The sequence below is a fragment of the Acipenser ruthenus genome, chromosome 52, assembly GCF_902713425.1.
Source record: "Acipenser ruthenus chromosome 52, fAciRut3.2 maternal haplotype, whole genome shotgun sequence".
Classification (NCBI taxonomy): domain Eukaryota; kingdom Metazoa; phylum Chordata; class Actinopteri; order Acipenseriformes; family Acipenseridae; genus Acipenser; species Acipenser ruthenus.
The window spans coordinates 4,344,873-4,366,322 of record NC_081240.1 but is presented as its reverse complement, the minus strand read 5'-3'; the positions used below and the strand labels follow the sequence as shown (position 1 = coordinate 4,366,322).

Below are 21,450 nucleotides of genomic sequence, written 5' to 3'. Positions count from 1 at the left end.
ATGAAGACTGTGTCTCTTCACTACAGCTTGATGAAGGCTGTGTCTATTCACTACAGCTTGATGAAGGCTGTGTCTCTTCACTACAGCTTGATGAAGACTGTGTCTCTTCACTACAGCTTGATGAAGACTGTGTCTCTTCACTACAGCTTGATGAAGACTGTGTCTCTTCACTACAGCTTGATGAAGGCTGTGTCTATTCACTACAGCTTGATGAAGGCTGTGTCTCTTCACTACAGCTTGATGAAGGCTGTATCTATTCACTACAGCTTGATGAAGGCTGTGTCTCTTCACTACAGCTTGATGAAGGCTGTGTCTCTTCACTACAGCTTGATGAAGGCTGTGTCTCTTCACTACAGCTTGATGAAGGCTGTGTCTCTTCACTACAGCTTGATGAAGGCTATGTCTCTTCACTGCAGCTTGATGAAGGCTGTGTCTATTCACTACAGCTTGATGAAGGCTGTGTCTATTCACTACAGCTTGATAAAAGCCATCTGGCCGAAACGTTGCTCTGTTTTGAACTTTGTTCTTATAAATAATAAATAATAAAGAGGGGGAATTTGATCTATGATCTATTAATATGGTGTTGCACCTCTACTTGCATCAATCATGAACAATTCCACACAAACATTGTAGAATTATTAATACCGCAGAACATCATAACAACCAATGTCTGGTTTTGTGTCAAACACTATTTATTGCATTTTTGTTATATATGTGAAATAATAATGCAGGAATAACACACTTATCAATGGCTCACAATGTTTGTTTTTAAAAGGACACACAGACATTTCTTTATTGTCAATTCCAGTTTACAACACATTATTGATTTGTATCAGTATCTGTATACAAAGCACACTCCTCACAGTCTGGCTGCAAAATGTACAGAAATCATGAATGTGGCTTTTTACAGTCACTATTGAAGAGTTACAGAGCACCCTGCAAAGTTTACAAGAAACACATTACTTTAACCTTATAGACCACTGGGTAAATGTGACGGACTAGCCACCACAACACCTCACACCAGCTGCCCATGCACACTTCACCCTGAGTTGCCATGATCACAAGTTCTTGAAGACCCTGATCAACGTGAACCAAAGACCGCTAAATGACAAACCTGTCCTCCCTTCACATGTACAAAAATCAAGGTAAAAACTAAGGCTATAAAAAGATATCTACATAGGAGCCAAGTTATATACAAAACGGGCTTTACCATGTAAAGCTGTAATAATGCAATAAAAGTTACACGGCACAATTGGAATAACCAATAACTAAGTCTGGTAACTACCCACTAATTGGGTGGAGGTATGAAAATTATCCTTACAAATATTACCTATTAAGTAGGTAGACTATGCTACAGCCAGAGCTTCATTACAACCGATACTCTGACACATGGTAATTTTTATTTTTAATTGAAGCTGTAAAAGATGCTTGGCACAGGAGGGGTCCTAAAAGCAATAAGGGAATCTGATGATTATATTTTAAGTGTGTTTGTTTTGTTTTTAAAGTTAATTACTCTTTTTACAATGGAAGGAAAAATGTCAGTTGTTGTGGATTTATTTTTAAAATATATTCTGATGAACAGACACACACACACACACACACACTGTTGCTTCAGTTGCTTTGGGTCCTGCAGTACATTCAAGCGTCCTGTTCCAGGTAAATCACAGGCTGAAAACCAACAATATAAACAAGGAACGTCAGGTCAGCATGACACACATCTAGAACACGTGAAACAGAATCTCATAACAAATAGAATAGAGAATCTCATAACAAATAGAATAGAGAATCTTATTACAAATAGAATAGAGAATTTCATAACAAACACAATAGAAATCTCATTACAAATAGAATAGAGAATCTCATAACAAATAGAATAGAAACTCTCTTAACAAATGGAATAGAGAATCTCATTACAAATATAGAGAATCTTGTAACAATTAGAATACGGTGGGTACCAAAGCCAGCTATAGAAATGGACTGGGAAACATATCCCTGGATAAAGTCAATGTTTCATGTTTTGGTGGCAGCTAATATTAGTGGAAACATTTCTTTTTTTTTTTACAATGTATAAACATGTCTTTAAATTGGGATTTACAAATCATTTTGTCAGTAATAGATGTATTGATAGATTGTTAAAATACCATACCAGGACATTGAAAGAGTCACGGAACAAAGCCTTGCTTTCAAAACGCCATGTCAATCCACTGACAACCAGCTCCAAGACATGGAAAATTATAATCAATGCTTCTATCCCTTTGATTGTCTGGAAACAAATACACACACACACACACACACACACACACACACACACACACACACACACACACACACACACACATCTTTAGGCAGTGGAATATTTAAAAACAGAGAGAGTCATCTGACTGGTAAAGAAGGGGTCCAGGGAACATTAACTATTTCTAATGCTAACAATGCTATGTTGTGCTTTTCTGATAACACTTTACATTGAGTGTTTTTAATCACTGTGTGTTTACATAGTGGTTACTTAGTAAATACATGTGTACTTACACATCATTGCAATGTTATTATGCATAGTTATAATGTATTTAACATGCAAATTTTTTTGCATGATATAACCCTAATCCTCACCCTAACCCTATCCCTAACTAAACCTAAACCTAAACCTTTTTTGATACAATGATGTACTTACAGGGCCGTCGTCAGGGGGAGACAACCCTGACAGTTGTCCCGGCTCTATTTATTGTTTTAATTGTATTGTCAAAACACATTTCCTTATGTCCTGGAAATATTTTCTTACTCTACACCAATAATTTTTGCATTCAAATCACCCCCTTCCCTTGGCTGTGAAATGGTTTGCTTGAAACGGCTTGCTCGTGAGCGCGAGACAGGCCTCACTTACAATCATCACCGGGGATCCTAGCTTCCCCCTCCACCGTCACATTATAAGATAAACAAACAGTACTATTGAATAACAGTTAACACAGGAAGCATTTATTGGTACTCTTAAATTCTAAGAAAGTTACAAGCTCCCCAGTGCCAGCAATCACTAATATAAACAAACTTACCATTTTACTTTAACATTACAAATATGTCTGTGTTGTAATAATAAAAAATCAAATAAAAACAACTATAAATAGTATTCATACCAATTTATCTCCGAGTTAGTCTTTGTTATCTGGATGGCTATTGCCAAACTCCTTGACCCGATCTTAGGGCTGATTTTGTATCGTTTTCTGCATGTTTAAGCAGCTCGTAACAATGCATTGGATACTGAAGTAAACTGCAACTACGTTTCAGCATGAATGTGACACTGACACCGCGCCTTGTTCCACCTCACCGTCTGTACACTAGAAGCAGTGTTATTGAACAAGTATATTTACGTAAATGTGTCTGTATTGGTGATTATATATGATAAGTGTATTGATTTGGTTATCAAACAAACAAAAAACGCCTTGCATGTCTTTTGCCCGGGCCCAAGTGTAAAACAAAAAATTCTCCCACAGCATTGAAAATCTGTTTTTTCATGCGTTATTCCGCAGCAAACGGATTCTTAGTATGCATTATGCTTGTGCTCAGTGCATAAAACTTAAGTGTGATTGTAGGCTGATGATTAAAAAAAAAAGTATCATCATAAATCCGGCTCGCGAAAGCTGAGAAGCAGGAATTTTGTAAGTGATGTAAATAAAGAGAAAAACAACATGCTCCCACAAAGAGAAAGGTCGTTGACCCACTGAATGCAATCTACAAAATTAAACTGCAGACTGTTTTGGGGAAAATATGCATTGCCATTAGGATCTTTTGCACACTGCCTGTGACTGTTGCTGAGGGAGAAAGAGCTTTCAAAGTAAACTTTTGATCATCAAACATGTTCTCAAACATACAGGTAGGAATAGTTTATTATTATTATTATTATTATTATTATTATTATTATTATTATTATTATTCCAACATAAGTATATATATATATATATATATATATATATATATATATATATATATATATATATATATATATTTAAGTATAAATAACATCTATATATGTCATGCAACAAGATTTACACGTTTAGTACATTGTAACTATGCATACTACAATTGTAATTATGTGTAAGTGCACCAAGTAACTACAATGTAAATACACAGTAATTAGAGACACCATGCAAAATGTTACCACTTTTTTTGTTGTTACCGATTATCTTCTTTTCGTATGGGAACTAGCCACAAAATATTCTTTAAAAAGTTTAGCTTGTAAATACAATGAAACATACAAATGAAATAGTTGGCACTCACCTTTTCCAAAGGGGGTGGGTTGAATGAACTGGCAGTAAGTATTATACTGAGACAAAATGCAACTGCTCCCCAAAGAGAACTGATAATGTTCAAGGCAAAAGAGAACTTCATCTAGGCAAAAATAATAATAATAATAATAATGATTGGATATCATTCAAAGATGCTGGGCTCCTGTCAGGAGTCAGCATCAGTAAGAATTGTGCTTTTTATAATGTTTCAATACATTGATAAATACTTACTAAACTCATGACTGGAGTACTTGCTGCTGCAACCGTCAGAAGTCCAGAAATAATGAACTGAAAAAGAGATCAGGGATATTGGACCCTATTAATTAACTTTAACAAGTAAGCTATTTAAGACTACAGAGCCTGCTCTGGTCCACTTTTGAACCTCACTGCTGTGTTTATACTGTGCCTGAGGTCAACCCCAGAGTTTACAGGACTCAGAAATCCAGTGGGAGCAGGGTTTGAAATGAGTAGCCCAGGTCCTGGAATCACATCACAAAGAACCTGATCAATCAACCCACCCTGATTCCCATATCTCATTACACAATTTGCATGATCAGATTTCTGAATGTGCTTGTTTAGTAATGGGACTTGCTGAGAGTCCCATGTGTCAATGTTTACATGTCCTGAATGGACAAAATGTCTGTGTGCACTGTCATCTGTGTAGAGAAATCCAAATGTCAATTACTATTTTTAAATCTACACAACATTCCAAAACTCTGCTTACCACAATGCTAAGCAAAGTCAACATTACACTTCCAATCGTGTGGGCATGTTGGTACAGTAAAATACAACACACTAGATGTACCATTCCAAGCAGAATTTGAACAGCCTGAAACAAGGAAAAAGAAACTGGTTTTATTTGTATTTTGTATTGGTGCCAAACAAAGACTGTGCTGGTTATATATTACAATAAATACTAACATTAAAAAGATTGCTTAGGTATTAAAGTGAATCAGAACCCCCTGCAGTGTTACAGAAATCCTGTGTCGTCCGTATAGCAGCAAGTTTTTTTTTCAACATAGTCCCAATTGTTTAGATTTTTTTTTTTTAATTCACATATCATATGTAAATTATTACCCAGTTGACTTACAATCCATGATGTCAGCAACATGTTTAAAATATAATGCTGCAACACCATAATAATAGATTGTGGATCCAATTTACATTCTTTGTTTTTTTATTTTCATATCACTTAAAAATAATCAAATCAAGTTTTAAGTAAGGAACTATTGAAATGTGTGATAATACAGTAAAGGTAAATATATATATATATTTTCAATGATTGTGTCATTAATTAACAAATTGAGGTCAGGTATTAATACACTTAGTGTTGCGGGCTGTGTCTGTTCACTACAGTCTGCTGAAGGAGGTCTGGCCGACCTTTGTTCTTTTTCAATAATACTTAATAAAGAATGGAAATGTGATCTATGATCTAGTGTTATGATGTTGCACCTCTGTTTTTCATCGATTGTGATCAATGCTGGGATATTTGGGAAACTGATCCCGGAGGTAGGACCCAGTAATAAAATAGGGTTTCTTATTTTCGATGTCTGACTTTTATACTCTCATTTAAGAATTAAAATGATACCTGTTAAGTCATTTGTACAGAAGAGCCCCAGGGCCATGCGAGAAATTTTTTTTAAAAAAAAACAAGAAATTTCGTCTTCAAAACTCGAAATTTCGACTTTCAAAGTCAACATTTTGAGTTTTAAAGACAAAATTTCTAGTTTTTATTTATTTATTTAAAAAAAGAAATTCGACATTCTAACCAGCTGGGTCACGGAAAAAGCCGGAGGAAGCGGAACTCGGAGCTCTTTTTTTTATTATTATTATTTATTTCTTAGCAGACGCCCTTATCCAGGGCGACTTACAATTGTTACAAGATATCACATTATACAGATATCACATTATTTTTACATGCAATTCCCCATTTATACAGTTGGGTTTTTACTGGAGCAATCTAGGTAACGTACCTTGCTCAAGGGTACAACAGCAGTGACCCCCACTGGGGATTGAACCTACGACCCTCCGGTCAAGAGTCCAGAGCCCTAACCACCCTAACCACTACTCCATACTGCTTCAATGCTATCAGCTCTTGCTGATAGCATTGCTGCCTGAAGCCACAAATTAATTTCAATAAAGAAATTCATTTTAATAAAGAAAATTTATTTTCCCACATATATTATAGAATCATATCTGTTTGGAGTACACATGTTTTACACAGGATTGATCAATAATTAATCTAAGTTTCTCTTTAGGCAATATACAGTTTTTAATTAAGGCTGTTTTATCAATAAAAAACGTCTTGCCCCTTTGATAAGATTTATACTACATACTGTAGACAAATGTTTCTTTGAAAAAAATACAAAAGTTTGGAGCAATGCAAATTATGTATTTCTATTAAGTATTATAATGACATCACCAAAGGTGTCTATAGTGCTTCATTAAAGGTGTAATTCCTATATGAAGAACGTATTGCTCCAAGGTATCCATTATCCAGTATCCAATAATAAAAACAAGCCAGCAACAGCCGTATATAGTAGTACTCCATTAAGGCTGACTTTTCTATATAAAGAACGCATTGCCTCAGGATAATGCCAAGTGTATCATATTGTATGGACTTATATCTCTTAGAAAATATAGCTGAGATTCGCCACCCGATTTGACTGTAATCAGTGCATTCAATAGGCACAATCAAGACACATATGATGCATTTGAATAGTTTATGTGGTCCCCCATGAGCCACATATGGGCTCCATAGGTGATTAAAGCATTGAATGTCACAATTTATTTACACTTGATTACAGTCAAATCGGGTGGATTCGTAAACTACGCAAAAAAGACATTGCATTTGCGGATCATTAGTGCATGTGCGTAAACAGCATATTGTCAAACTATTAGTGCAATCCATAACCCAGGTAAATAATGACACATTGTAATTGCTTGTTTTCCTATTTTTTAATTAATAGCAATGCACACGGACAAAGACAAACCTTCACCAGCATTGCACTAAATTAACGGGAAATGTCTTACAGACTATAGGCCCACCGTACAATTAAAGAATGAAAACTCATAATAATGATTATTATTTTTAATGTGTAGACTAGAGATTTTTCAAGACGTTTTGCATTGCTTTTTTTGTGCCCCGTCCGTTTTTTGTCTTGGTGCGGCTTTCACCCTCCCCTTCTAGATATGTGTGCCTCATGTAGCTGCCCTTTCATGCCATGCTACAGAAAAAAACGTCACCAACTAGGGGAACTTTCATTCAAATTAGGTTGTAAGCACCCTTAATTTATGTATAAAATAGTTTGAGCATTTTCATGTTGGGTACACGTGTGTAAAACGCATAGCCCCAAAATATTATTTATTTGTTTCTAAGATATCCTATATATGTTCGCACACTATATATATATATATATATATATATATATATATATAAAAAAATGTAATTACTTGTTTTTTATTCATTAATCTGTTCTTCATATAGGAATGACACCTCGAATGGCTATTTGGTGATGTCATTATAATACTTAATAGAAAAATACGTAATTTGCATTGCTTCAAACTTATGTATTTTTGCAGAGACATTTGTCTATGCAATATACAAATTATCAATGGGGCAAGACGCACTTTACTTTATTGATAAAACAGCCTTAATTAAAAAATGCATATTGCCTAAAGAGAAAGGTAGAGTAATTATTGATCAATCTTGTGTAAAACATGCTTACTCCAAACTTCAGCTGCTTTTCAAACAGATATGATTCTATAATATATGTGGGAAAATGAATTTACACTAGAAAAGACAGTTTTTAGACTTTATTAAAACCCGGCGGTAGTGAATTTGAGGCTTCAGGCAGCCGTTCTGTCAGCAAGAGTTCTGAGTTTCGCCTCCTCTGGCCTTTCCCCAGACCCTGCTGGTATGTGGAATGTTGAAATTTCATGTTTTTAAAGTCAGAATATCATGTTTTTAAAGGCAACATTTTGTGATTTAAACACAAACTTTCCAGTTTTTATTTTTTTTCTTGCATGGCCCTAGGGCTTTTCCGTACATTTGTGTATCTCAATCATAACTGAGAAACGTGTCAATAGTAAAATTGATTTAATTTACTGGGTTTTTCTGTGAAACAGCTAAATGGGCTTTTAAATTGTAGGCTAAGTCTTACCTTTTCATTTAAAAGCAGAAGTGACTAATCTTTATTAATGTAAATACACATACTGATTGTAAAGTGTGTCCAACATAAAATACTTCATTTTTCATTATAGCTGTAATAACGATTTTTGCTTATTTAAATGTTGCAATATCGTTTGCATGTTCTGCTTGTAAATGAGCAATTAATGCTTGGCCGATTTTAAAAGAGAATGTAGTTGTTTCAAAGCATAAACCTGTAAATTAAACCAATTTTGCTATTCATACATTTCTCAGTATTTGAGATACACAAATGGCTCATCAGAGATCAATTTATTTTTTTAAAGGAGAGTAGAAAAGTCATGGAAAACACGAAAAACCAGAAACCCTAATCATAAAATACTATTCGGTGTGCGATATTCGCTATATGGTCTGGACTCAAATGCTGCAATAGAAACAACACGGGACACAGTGAAGATAATGTAATGTGTTTCTTATAAACACTGCAGGGTGTTCTGTAACACTTTAAGATGGCTTTGATGTACCTTTCCATCAGATGTACCAATAAAGTTTCGGGACGGACTTACCCCCAAGGCTTTCGGATGTCCGTTCAGGAATAACTTGTAGGAATCACTAAATGTGCTGCTGAATGTCTCAGGGATGTATTTTTCACCTCTCTGGAGATCTTTCAGCTTTTCCAAAGGGATTGTGATGATCATTCTGTCGTCTGCTGTGTATGTTGGAGCCATGATCTACATGTACAGCACATATCAAACATTACAAAACAGTAAACACACCTGAAGCCACGTTAGCATCCTGAGCTGAAGTAGGCTGTCACCCCAGTGGCTTGAGGCATTATGAGTGGGGCCTGTTGAATTGGGGTTCATTGTGGGTAAGGGTAGGCTATTTGAATTACTCACTGTGAACTCTTTATGTATTCATTTACTTGTTTATAAAGCATGGTTTTCAATAAATCGTTTAGAAATACTGAAAGAAACTCAAATGATATACTTTAATGACAGAGGAATAACTTATACATGTATATTGTTATTGGCAGATATAATTATGGTTTTATTTCATTAAATATATTTTGTGAAGCAACTGAATACTTTAATTGTGTGAAGGCCATTTCCAGAACCCCTAACCTATAATATTAATATATTCAGTAAAAAGTTTGGTGATGCTTTATTCCAATGAAGAAGGCAATGGTCGGAATGTGTGTCTACTTGACTGAGTCGTTTCAGTAGTTATACTGTACAATTCTTACTGAGCGTTTTTCAGATTTGGATGAGGAAGACTTCTTGTTGTAACGTCTCTTAAAATGTTGTACATTTCTTTTAGTATTACTGCATATACAGTACCACCAATAGGAATTCATTTCTATTCAGTTCTATGGAACCGAAATTTTAGAAAATTGCCAAAATTGTCAAGTTAGTGATTGTTGAATTGAGGACTCTAATAGGCCACGCGTTCAATTAATTTAAAATAGTAAGAGAAAGGGTAAAATGGTAACATGCAGGAGACTTTTTAGTTCCTCTTGTTCCTATATCTCTGATATACTGACCAAAGATTGAGATCAGGTTTTCATGCAGATAGGTATAAAAGGAAATAAAATACAAATCTAGAGGTATTCTGATACATTTTCACACTACTGCATATAAATATATTTTGTTTTTACCAATTCAATTTATTGACAGAATAGTAATTTAATTCAGTTAATAAAACAGTAATATTATGGCAAGAGAAATGCAATTAGCAGCTTACCTCTCTCCTGACAGCATTTTGAGACACACCTTTGTATTCATTTCTGCTCTTTGCATGCAAGAGGGAGGGGAGTCACAATGGTGACAGCTTCATTTCATTTGATACATTAAACACAGAACATGTGAACTGTATATTTCTATTAAACTATTTATTTATGGGTATCTTTTTTTCTTTGTATGGTTTCTGTACTGCATATTATCATTGTGTGCTGTTTCTCAAATGGGTTTTTCATTAATTATTGTTACTTTTTCTGAAAATTGACGTCAGTAATATTTACATGCTTGAAAAAAACAGCTACACACAAAATAAAATAATCATGTAGAAAGCACGATTAATACAAAATAATTAAACATGAAGACATTATTTAAAGCACACATACATTATATAAACTAGCTTGGGGACAGATTTTCAAAGCATTACCTGAACAAAAAAATATATATTATTTTACTTATATTAATTAGAACCAAACACAGCATTATGTTTTAACAGCATCGAGGGAGACGGGCAGGGAACTTGTTGTGCTCTCTTTGGATTGAAGGTGCTGAAGGTGCTTTTTTTTATATAAAACTAAGTTAAGTTGCTCTTTTGCTAGAGTTCAATAAACAACAAACGCTTATTAATCCAAACTGTAATGCTTTTATCACAGGAGAACACGATCTGGAATCCCAATGAAAGTGAATACCAGTGAAATTATATTTTAAACAGTGATTTGGGATTTCATTCAAACCCTGAAACGACTATTGCAATTTGTTTACATCTTAAATTCAGTCAACTTTTGCTAAAAGCATCAGTCTGCTGGGTTTTATTGTAGAACCGTTTGTCTGATTTTAAATAAGTGTATTTTTAGTACTACACATACTGAATATTTTTGGATTGAGTGTTTAACATTAGAATAATGCAATACCTGCTGTATTTCTCAATGTACAATAGTTCATAATGACTAAATTCACAAGGTTTGTATTATCTGTTATTATAACTTTTTTACATCATGAATGGCATTTACAACTTTACATAGATTTTTTCATGAAACATTTATCATGCGTTTGTGTTACTATTCGTTTCTTTCTATTAAAACTGTTTTTCCATTGTTTAGTTATGGATAAGCTACAAAAGTAAACATAAATCTACATTGAGTTAAAAGTAAAGATATAAAAAATAAAACCAATTGTGCAGCAAAGTCCTGTGACACAGCGCTATTTGTGTTGATTGTGAAACCGCAAGGCCCCTGCCTCACAGTGTGGTTAACTGACCATGTGAGCAGAGAGCCTCACAGTGATGTGACACAATGCTCTGAAGCACATCGCTGTGACCACACTGTGTACATTCTCAGTGCTGTAGCTCATTAGTGGTTAATGTGACTCTTGCTGCAGGGCTGAGATAATGTTGCTAGGACCCACTTCCAGATAAAACACCACTATAGTCTCACTCTGCTAAAGACCATATTTAACTTCCTCAACCCCTAACGACTAAATAGTAAAACAAAAGTCTGTGAAGAAAATATTTATTTTAAATTACAATCAACTAAAAAAGAAAGAATGAAAGAATGAAAGAAAGCACTTGGAATCAACAATGCTAACTTGTAGGTTCGAAAGTTATTATTATGTGTCTAATTACCAACATTAAGCAAACACTCATGCAAACTGAATGGAGTGAACCACACAGTATTAACCTGATGTTTGGATTTACATATGAATTGTCAAAAGGGAAAACTAATACCTACCTTTAACTTTAGGGTGGAAAATATCTGATACAGTAGTGTGCATGTTTATTTGAAAACCTGAAAATTTATCATTTATATTCTTATATATTCTTATATACCTACCTGCATGAAAATGGCTGTGAGAATTTCAATTTCAGTTGTATGGAAACAATAGGCACTCGTACGGTGTCCATATTAGGACATCGTCACTTCTCACGTCTCAGCGTCAGTTATCAGGAATTTCTTTGTCATGGATCATTTATTATTATTATTATTTGTTCATTTAGCAGACACCTTATCCAAGGCGACTTACAGAGACTAGGGTGTGTGAACTATGCATCAGCTGCAGAGTCACTTATAATTACGTCTCACCCGAAAGACGGAGCACAAGGAGGTTAAGTGACTTGCTCAGGGTCACACAATGAATCAGTGGCTGAGATGGGATTTGAACCCGGGACCTCCTGGTTACAAGCCCTTTTCTTTAACCACTGGACTACACAGCCTCCTTAAGTTATGTGTACTGTTGATTTTTTTTTGCTTTTGTGGATAGTTTAATCTTCTGTTTTGCAATGCATTAATATAACAAATAAATAAAAGGTAATTTAATTATATTTCAAAATGATTAACAGATACAAGGATGTTCAATTTCAAAGTACGGGGTTGGTTATCTGTATATGAAATAATGAAATAGTGTATTGAGGGGATGTCTTGTGGTTTATAAGCTCCAGCCTCCCTCTTTACACACAGCACTACTGTTTGCTGTACCGTTGTTTGATAGATTCTGCTTTGCAGGTTCAATATGCTGTGATACAGAGAAGAAGTGATCCTGTGAATATAATTTCTAATTGGTAAGTGTTCTGTGTTTTCAAGTTTGTGTTTTCTGCTCCAGCCACAGAGATGTCATGCTCAATTCTATTTGGAGTCCATGTTGTGTACTGGAATGTGATCCACGGATCAAAAGGTTATGTTAGCATGAATTAAAACACACAGCAGACTTGCTTATGAAGGACCTTGTAAACCCATGCTGATAGCTGAAGATACTGAATGTGCACACAGGTTAGTTTAGGTGTCACTGCAAACACTGACCTGCACATGTACAGCTATGGCAAAAAATATTGAATCATCTTGAATTTTAGGATTGAGAATTCATTAAAAAAAAACTATATGAATATAATGTATATCTTTTATTTAAGATCATGTAATCAAAGAAACTACAAAATTATATCACAAAAGTCTACCGGAAGCCATAATAGTAGTACAGTATTTCATGTTAGATTTTGAAACGTCAGAGCTTTCTATTTTTGTCAGTTTTTCATTAAGTATATGTGAAACTACAAAGTGGTTTGTAATTCAATATGTTAACTTAATATTATTCATCAGGTTTCATTCGACTTTATGAAGCAGCATTTGTTAATTCTGGATGCCAGTACAGTGCTGACACTCCTACAATTATATTAAGGGATTTTTCGTGTAAATGTATAAAGAAAAAAGGGAGTGTATATTTTAGCACTAGGACAACAAGTCCATGTACGGAATTAAAATGAAAGGACATAGAATAGTCATTTTTTTAACAATTTAATTTATTTAAAAGCAAACAAATTGGTCGTTCTAAATCAAATAAATAATCGGTATAAATGCAACAGTTGGAATATACGTTTTGAAAACATGAAGGTATAAATGCAACAATTGGAATATACGTTTTGAAAACATTCAGCAGGGAAAATGGTTGATTTTCGTTTCATTTCGCAGTACGTCTGAAGATTCCATGGTAAAAACAGTCGCGATGCATTGTTGGTAGTGGCAAGAATGCATGCTCACAGGAACGTAAATTGTAAGACAAATTGCGCTACTGAGTCGACCCTTTTCTAGTGAGACCAGGTTGTTAAGGAAGAGGGACAGCATTTTTCTTTCTAGACCTAATGGACAAAAAGCTACCGGATCTGGGATCCATGTGATCCGGCACATTCATGCAAGTGTTAGGATACTCTATAAACATGTTGTCGAGGATGTCAATGCTTATAAGAGATAACTTTATTACAAACAGCTTGAGTTACAGTATTGCAGTTTTTCTAGTTATGTTTTGCTGTAGCCTGTTTAATAATACCCATATATCACTGTGTGTAACACCCTTTATAATGCATTTATAGAAGCCTTACCTTTAAGTTCCTCAAAAGAAACTGATATTTTCTCCTAAGACCTGATAGAGGTTTATTTATTAAAATACCGTACACTATAATAGCTCAACAGTTTCATGTAATTGATTCTATTTTTACATTTTACATTTTTACACCCATAATATACGTCAAGTTGAGCACAGAAGACACTGTTTTGAATATGTGTTATGGATATTAAAATGTTAAATACATGTATTCAGAAACAATGATTTAAATTTTAAAACTGTTCTCATGTCAAATTATGTTAAATAGTTTGTAATGAGTGACAGTTTTCAATGTATCATCACAAATATTCTCTCAAAGTCTTTAGGACACGGGTGCTTTCCACAGCATTTTATGCTACAAATTATTGCATGATTATTTATTTAAATGACAGATTATCTTTCAGGCAGTGGTATTTATTAAATCTGGATTAAATCTGGTAGTGCACTTCTGAAACTTTTTTTTTTCATTTTTACTTAACATGGAAAGTAGAAAATATCTTGGTAACACTTGACATTAAATGTCTCTAATTCCTGTGTATTTGCATTGCAGTTGCATAGTATGTATATGTGTATTTACACATGCTTACAATGGTCGTTATAATGTAATTAATACATATTGTTGCACAATATATGTAAATATACAAGTTCCTAATATACATTAATGATTTAGATTCTGGTATAGTAAGCAAACTTGTTAAATTTGCAGACGACACAAAAATAGGAGGCATGGCAAACACTGTTGCAGCAGCAAAGGTCATTCAAAATGATCTAGACAGCATTCAGAACTGGACAGACACATGGTAAATGACATTTAATAGAGAAAAGTGTAAAGTACTGCATGCAGGCAATAAAAATGTGCTAAACGTTCTTGTGTTCTTATGGGGTTAGGGTTATATCCTGCACAATGTACACACTGAGTACATTGTAGCTATGCATAATAATATTGTGACCGTATGTAAGTACACATGTATTTATTAAGTAACTACCATGTAAACACACTGTCAGTAGAGACACTTAATGTTACCAAATTCTTCAAGCAGATTTATACTGTACCTTTGAAAATGATTCATAAACCAGCTCTTACACACTACTGGGGGACATGTAGAAAATTCTGTTTTGGAATCCTTGTCAATTAAGGTAACACTTTAGGGATCCGATATAAGTGATAATAAACAATCTATAAAACGTGGTAATAATTATGATATTAAGAATTATAGAATATGATTGGATAGACTATTATTATACATTTATGTGAATGTTTTTGCGTTGCTATTGTTTATAATCACTTATAACGGATAACGTCTGTCTGCCTATCTTTTCAGGTATGTTTGTCTTTCTATGCCTGTCTTTATATGTCAGTTTCACCAATTGTTTGGGGCTGCATTGTTTTTACAATACAGTTATTATACACGTTTGCCGTTGGGTGTGTGTGTTTTTTTTCAGCTTTTTTTTGCTATTGTTTATAACCACTTATAACAGATCCCTAAACTAAAGTATTACTGAAATTTTTATTGTAGCCTAGGAAGGCTTTCAGAAAGAACCATTTAGTATGTCATCTCCAGCAGAAACACACTATATATATATATATATATATATATATATATATATATATATATATATAGTAACTTTTGACTAGAGATATTTATCAATATTAATTTATAGAAATTAGGACAAGAGTACAAGTAACTGTTAGTGCCTGAAAATATTATAGAAGGATGAAGAAACCAAAAGCTGGAGGGTAGTCTAGACATATTGAAAACAAGTTCATTAACATGTTATAACATGTCTGTGTATTAACAGGATCACTGGTTTTAACACTAGAAGGACCGGAGATATACTCATACCTAGAAGCCCTGTATTCAAAACACTGTAAATAGAATATCGAACGGAGAAACAGTCGGATGTAATTAGTTTTTTTTTATTTTATTTTTATTGAGTACTTCACAAACATCTGAACAACCAAAGTGCATATATATATATATATATATATATATATATATATATATATATATATATATATATATATATATACACATTTGTTTTGATTTGTAAAATAAATGTTCATATATATATATGTATATGAACATTTATTTTACAAATCAAAACAAGAAAATGTAAATAAATAAACATCTGAACAGACATCGGTTTACAACATAACTATTTATAAAACTGAAAGGATAGCAATACATTTTTGACTTTTCAACAACAATCGGTTTACTATCAGATGAGCAACTGAACAACGTAGATAAATAAACTTTTTTCGACAACTCCATATTTGGTTGCGTTGTAAAACTCCACAGTCTCTGGTATTTATTTTCACTAGGCTCGACGCTAATTGACGAGAAGGAGTTAGATCATTTTGAGTGCTGAGTGCTGGCACTCTGCTATAGGAAGTGCCGTGAGTGCCGGCACTCTGCTACTGGAAGTGGCGAGTGGCCAGCGGTGTCCTGGGACACTGCCGTGAGTGTCCTGCATAGGATTGTATTTACTTTGTGAGTGGTCTGCGCTGTCCTGTACTCCGTGAAACTCACGGTATTAATTATTGTTGTTGTTGTTATGATTAGCATTAATAATTACGTATGGAATTATTTGGGGTGGTATGCATATATTGTCAGACTTTAACAAGATAATTATAATTTGCTTCTGGCTTGTAGTACGTGCTGCCTGAGATAAGATTCTATTATACTGCGTAAGTGGCCTGCATAGGATTGTATTGTACTTTGTGAGTGGACTGCGGAGTCCTATTATTATTATTATTTTTATTTTTATTATTATTATTATTAGAGTTCTCTGCAGAGCAATTGAAAGAGGAAGTGGGGATACAAATCTCCTTGTACTTGGACTGAGCTGTTTTTTCTAATGGTCTGTCTGTGTATGTGTGCAAGGAAAGTCAAGCTTAAGAAATATGTGTAAATGTGTGTTTGCTCAGCAACAGGAGATGTGGGGCACATGTAATACAAAGGCTGGAAGAGATGAAGAGGTCATGTATATAAGCATGGAAGCTGCAACTTAACAACATGCATCTTTAGGGATGTCTCTCCAAGTATCTGTCTGTAATCAATACAATAAAATGCATTAAGCTTTGGGATTGCCAGTACACAATTAATAATATATATATATATATATATATATATATATATATATATATATATATATATATATATATATATATATATATATATATATGTTATTAATTATATATATCCAATATAAAAAAATAGAAAATAACAAAATAAAAAAGGAGGAAGGGGCTTCTCCAGATGAATGGCACGGGGATGGGTTTCCAGGGCATTCCAAGACATCTATCAGCTTTGTATCTGCATAGACCTTATGCTTCTGAAGGATTTTGATAGTAACCTGTAATGCAAAACAGTCATTAGAAAAATCATAGTTTGTTTCTGGTCATTAAGAGACTGTCCGTGACTACATAGCCCTGGCAGATCCTCCTCTGTCACAAGACTCTGGAGCTAAAATAAAGCTTCACGTATATGTGTAACTGGGAGAAACTGTAGTATACTGAAGTTTGAATCTGAAAGTTCTCAGCATGACACAAACTTCATACAACTGTACAAAACAGACCTTATTGAGTGATTCACTTCTGTTAATGTTTGTTCTATTATTGTAACAGGAACTCCATAAATGTGTTTGTATGATGAGGTCTTACCTCTGGACCAAGAACATCCAGGACTAATGATGTTTTAGGAAGGCTAGTACAGACACCCATCACCTTCTTGATGTGATCTAATAAAGCAGTTGTCTGAAGAGGTGAAACAATGATGTGGAGGTTATTAATAAAGGCATCCATACCACATAAAAATATCACTGTAAAATTAATGACTTACCACATTTTCATCAAAAATACACATTCTTGTTTTCAATTTTTGCTTTAATTCTGCCATGTATGTAGGATTAGTAAAAAGAAACATCCTGTTGGACTTTTTATTTCCTTGAATTATGGCATTCCCCAAATCATGCATTCCAGAAAATATATCACAATCACAACATGAGAAAATACAGACATTGATCAAAACAGGAGGAAATACATACAGACACTAAATACAAATATATATTTACATAGTTATACACTTTCCATGAATATGTACGGTAGTGAAATGTAAATTTATTGACATGTTTCTACATCAATGGAACTGCCATCGACACTGGTGGTATCTTCATGTTCTGCCAAGGATTCGGATACAGTTTCACAGAGCACCTCATGTTTTTCTTGGTATATCCACCACATTGACAAGTATCTGTGCACACAGAATGACATTTTCTTACTTCCCTTGCACTGGCAGTACCATTGCCCTGTTTTTGTGTCAGATGTGACCTTAGTCCATCCAAAACGACACCAGTAGTCTTGTTTACCAGTGTAAACTGAAAAATAAAAAAATCTTTCTGAAAAGCCATGGGCATCATAAAGCACTGGATAAACTGCACAAGCACCTTCAATTGAGGCTTGAGATGCCATGCCTGCACACTCATCCTTCCAAAAGTTAGATATTAATCCTTTGCTCAGAAGACTGTCAAGGGACTGCTGGCATAATTGATTTGGAGGTGAATGCACCGTTCTTTGAAGATGGCAGCATTCCATTCCTGGATTGCCACTCCTATTAGCAAGAGCCATGAACTCTCTGCATTCTTCAAGTTCACAATCTAGAATTTGTGCTGTAAAAGATTTTCATCCGTGAACTGGTGCCCTTGGACCACTTTGTGCTTTTCCTGGGAAGTATATTCCTTTCAGCACATCTACACAAAAAATTGGGTCCTTGCCAGAGCCACGTTGGTGTGCAGCATGGCGTCGTAATGATGTGTGACAAGTGAATGTGGATTTGCACACACTGCACTGTGTGGTTTGCAATGATGGGGGTAATCATTTAATGATTTAATATTATTTGCTATTTTTTTTTCTTCGTCTATGATTTTGCCATTTGTGTCTCTTAGACATTTAACCTCCTCTTTGAATGTTCTCTTGCTGTTATAATATTGGAAAAACATTTTGGAATTGGTTTTAGCCCCCTTAGCAGTACTGATTTATATCTCTCTCTTGGCCATTCTAACTTCCTTTTTGACTTGTGTTTGCAGTTCTAAGTACTCTTTCTGTGTACTTTGTTTTTGGTCCCTTTTAAATGCTCTGTAAAGTGCCTTTTTTTGCTGAATGTTTTTTTAATTGATCTATTAAACCATTTTGTCCATTTTGTTTCAGATTTAGATTTGTCTACTTTTGGGATGTAATTGTTTTGCGCATCTAGTATTACATTTTTAAAAAACAGCCATCCTTTTTCTGTGGATGTTCTATTTTACTCCAATCTACTTCTGTTAGTCTCTGTTTCATACCTTCATAATTTGCTTTTCTATAATTGTAAACCTTAGCTTTAGTCATTACTTTTGGGGTTTTAAAAAATACTTCAAATGAGACCATGTTGTGGTCTGAGTTTGCCAATGGCTCTCTGACCTCTGTTTTAGTTATTCTGTCTTCATTATTTGAAAAGACTAAATCAAGGCATGCCTCCCCTCTAGTCGGTGCCTTGACAAATTGCATTAGGAAGCAGTCATTTGTCATTTCCATCATTTCAATTTCATCCATCGTGCCCCCATCGGGTTTTCCCCTTTTATATGGGGGAAGTTGAAATCCCCCATTAGTATGGCTTCTCCTTTTCTACACGCATTTCGAATGTCATTGTATAACAGATTATTTTGCTCAGCGTCTGAATTTGGCGGTCTATAGCATGCTCCTATTATTATGCCCTTTGAATTTGTGTCCACTATTCTGACCCATATTGATTCTGCATTGTTTTCTTTGTCCTGATTTAACACCTGGGCTTCAAGACTATTTCTTATGTATAGCGCTACCCCTCCGCCTCTTCTGTCCTGCCTGTCTTTCCTATACAGTTTGTACCCACTAATATTATATTCGTCTCCATCACTCTCAGACAACCAAGTATCTGTAACACCTATCACATCGTAGTTACTTGTGAGTGCAGTAGCTTCAAGTTCTAACATTTTGTTTCTGAGACTTCTAGCATTAAGATAAATACATTTAATAGTTGTCTTACCTGAGTTGTTGCCCTTGTTTTGATGTAGTCTCCCTTCTGTTTTTTTGTTTTCTCCCCTCTTCATTTCTAGTTTAAATGCTTCTGGACCTCTTCAAGGATCCTTTCTCCGAGTAGATTGGTTCCCTTTCTGTTTAAGTGCAGTCCATCCCACCTATATAAATAGTCCTTGTTGTAGAATGTGCTCCAATGTTCAAGAAAGGTGAAGCCTTCTTGTGTGCACCACAATTTCAGCCATGCATTTTGATTTTGTATTTCCAGCTGTCCATATGGTCCTTTGCAAGGCGCCGGCAGTATCCCAGAGAATACCACAGTTTTGGTCTTGTCTTTTAATTTCCTTCCTAGCTCTCTGAATTTGTTTTGCAGGGATCTTGGTCTGTCTCTTCCAATGTTGTTTGTACCTATGTGGATGACTACTACCGGGTCGTCTCCTGTTCGTTCTAGGAGCCTGTCCACATTCTCAGTGATGTGCTTGACTGAGGCTCCTGGAAGGCAGCACACTGTTGTAGTAAGGGGGTCCAAACTGTGAACTGAACTTGCTGTGTTTCTCAATATGGAGTCCCCAACGATCATGACCTCCCTTTTTTTTGCTGCCTGGCCAGCACTGTTTATATGGTCCTGGATGTTGTTCCTTTCATTCTCGTGATGTTGGTTTTGGTCATCTAAATGTTGAAGTGGCTCAAATTTGTTGGATGTCTGGATTTCTGGTGGTTGTGTTTGACAAAGTTTCTTTTTTTCTCTGCTTCTGCCTATCTCAACCCAGCTGTTTCGACTTTCTTCCATCTCCGTGGTGGCTTTCAGTCTGCTAGGGGTGCAGACTTCCATGAATTGTGGGTGTGTCAGCTCCTCAAGCTCCTGTTGCTGTCTCATTTCCTGCAGCTCTTTTTTTGGGGGGGGGAAGTTTAGTTTAGCTTCTGCAGCTGTCAACCTGCTTTCAAACTGCTTCTAACTGCGTTGTCCACGACTTTACTTCTCTCATGATGTCGCTTCCACACGCTGTTGCTGGGAAGACTGTCTACCTTTTATATAATGGCTCTCAAAAGTATTCACCCCCCTTGGACTTTTCCACATTTTATTGTGTTACAACATGGAATCAAAATGGATTTAATTAGGAGTTTTTGCCACTGATCAACACAAATAAAGTCCATAATGTCAAAGTGAAAAATAAAATCTACAAATTGTTCTAAATTAATTACAAATACAAAACAGAAAATAATTGATTGCATAAGTATTCACCCCCTTGAGTCAATATTTGGTAGAGGCACCTTTGGCAGCAATTACAGCCATTAGTCTATTTGGATAAGTCCTACCAGCTTTGCACATCTGGACACTGCAATTTTTGCCCATTCTTTGCAAAATTGCTCAAGCTCCATCAA

General features: G+C 34.9%; 1 protein-coding gene and 1 long non-coding RNA gene across 2 annotated transcripts in view; one reads left to right on the top strand and one right to left on the bottom strand.

Annotated features, from left to right (window-relative positions):
- Positions 1 to 1,165: 1,165 nt before the first annotated feature.
- On the bottom strand, positions 1,166 to 4,592 carry LOC131723014 (uncharacterized). The gene is made up of 4 exons (XR_009320106.1): positions 4,506 to 4,592; positions 4,267 to 4,377; positions 2,147 to 2,263; positions 1,166 to 1,668 (listed from the first exon to the last, which is right to left on the bottom strand). It is a non-coding gene; the product is annotated as an uncharacterized LOC131723014 (long non-coding RNA).
- Positions 4,593 to 12,605: 8,013 nt separating this feature from the next.
- Positions 12,606 to 21,450, top strand: part of LOC117432911 (membrane-spanning 4-domains subfamily A member 8-like) — a 35,747-nt gene continuing 26,902 nt past the window's right edge. The window contains exon 1 of the mRNA XM_059016378.1: positions 12,606 to 12,711. The gene's annotated coding sequence lies outside the window, so the exon portion shown is untranslated. The remainder of the gene's footprint in view (positions 12,712 to 21,450) is intronic.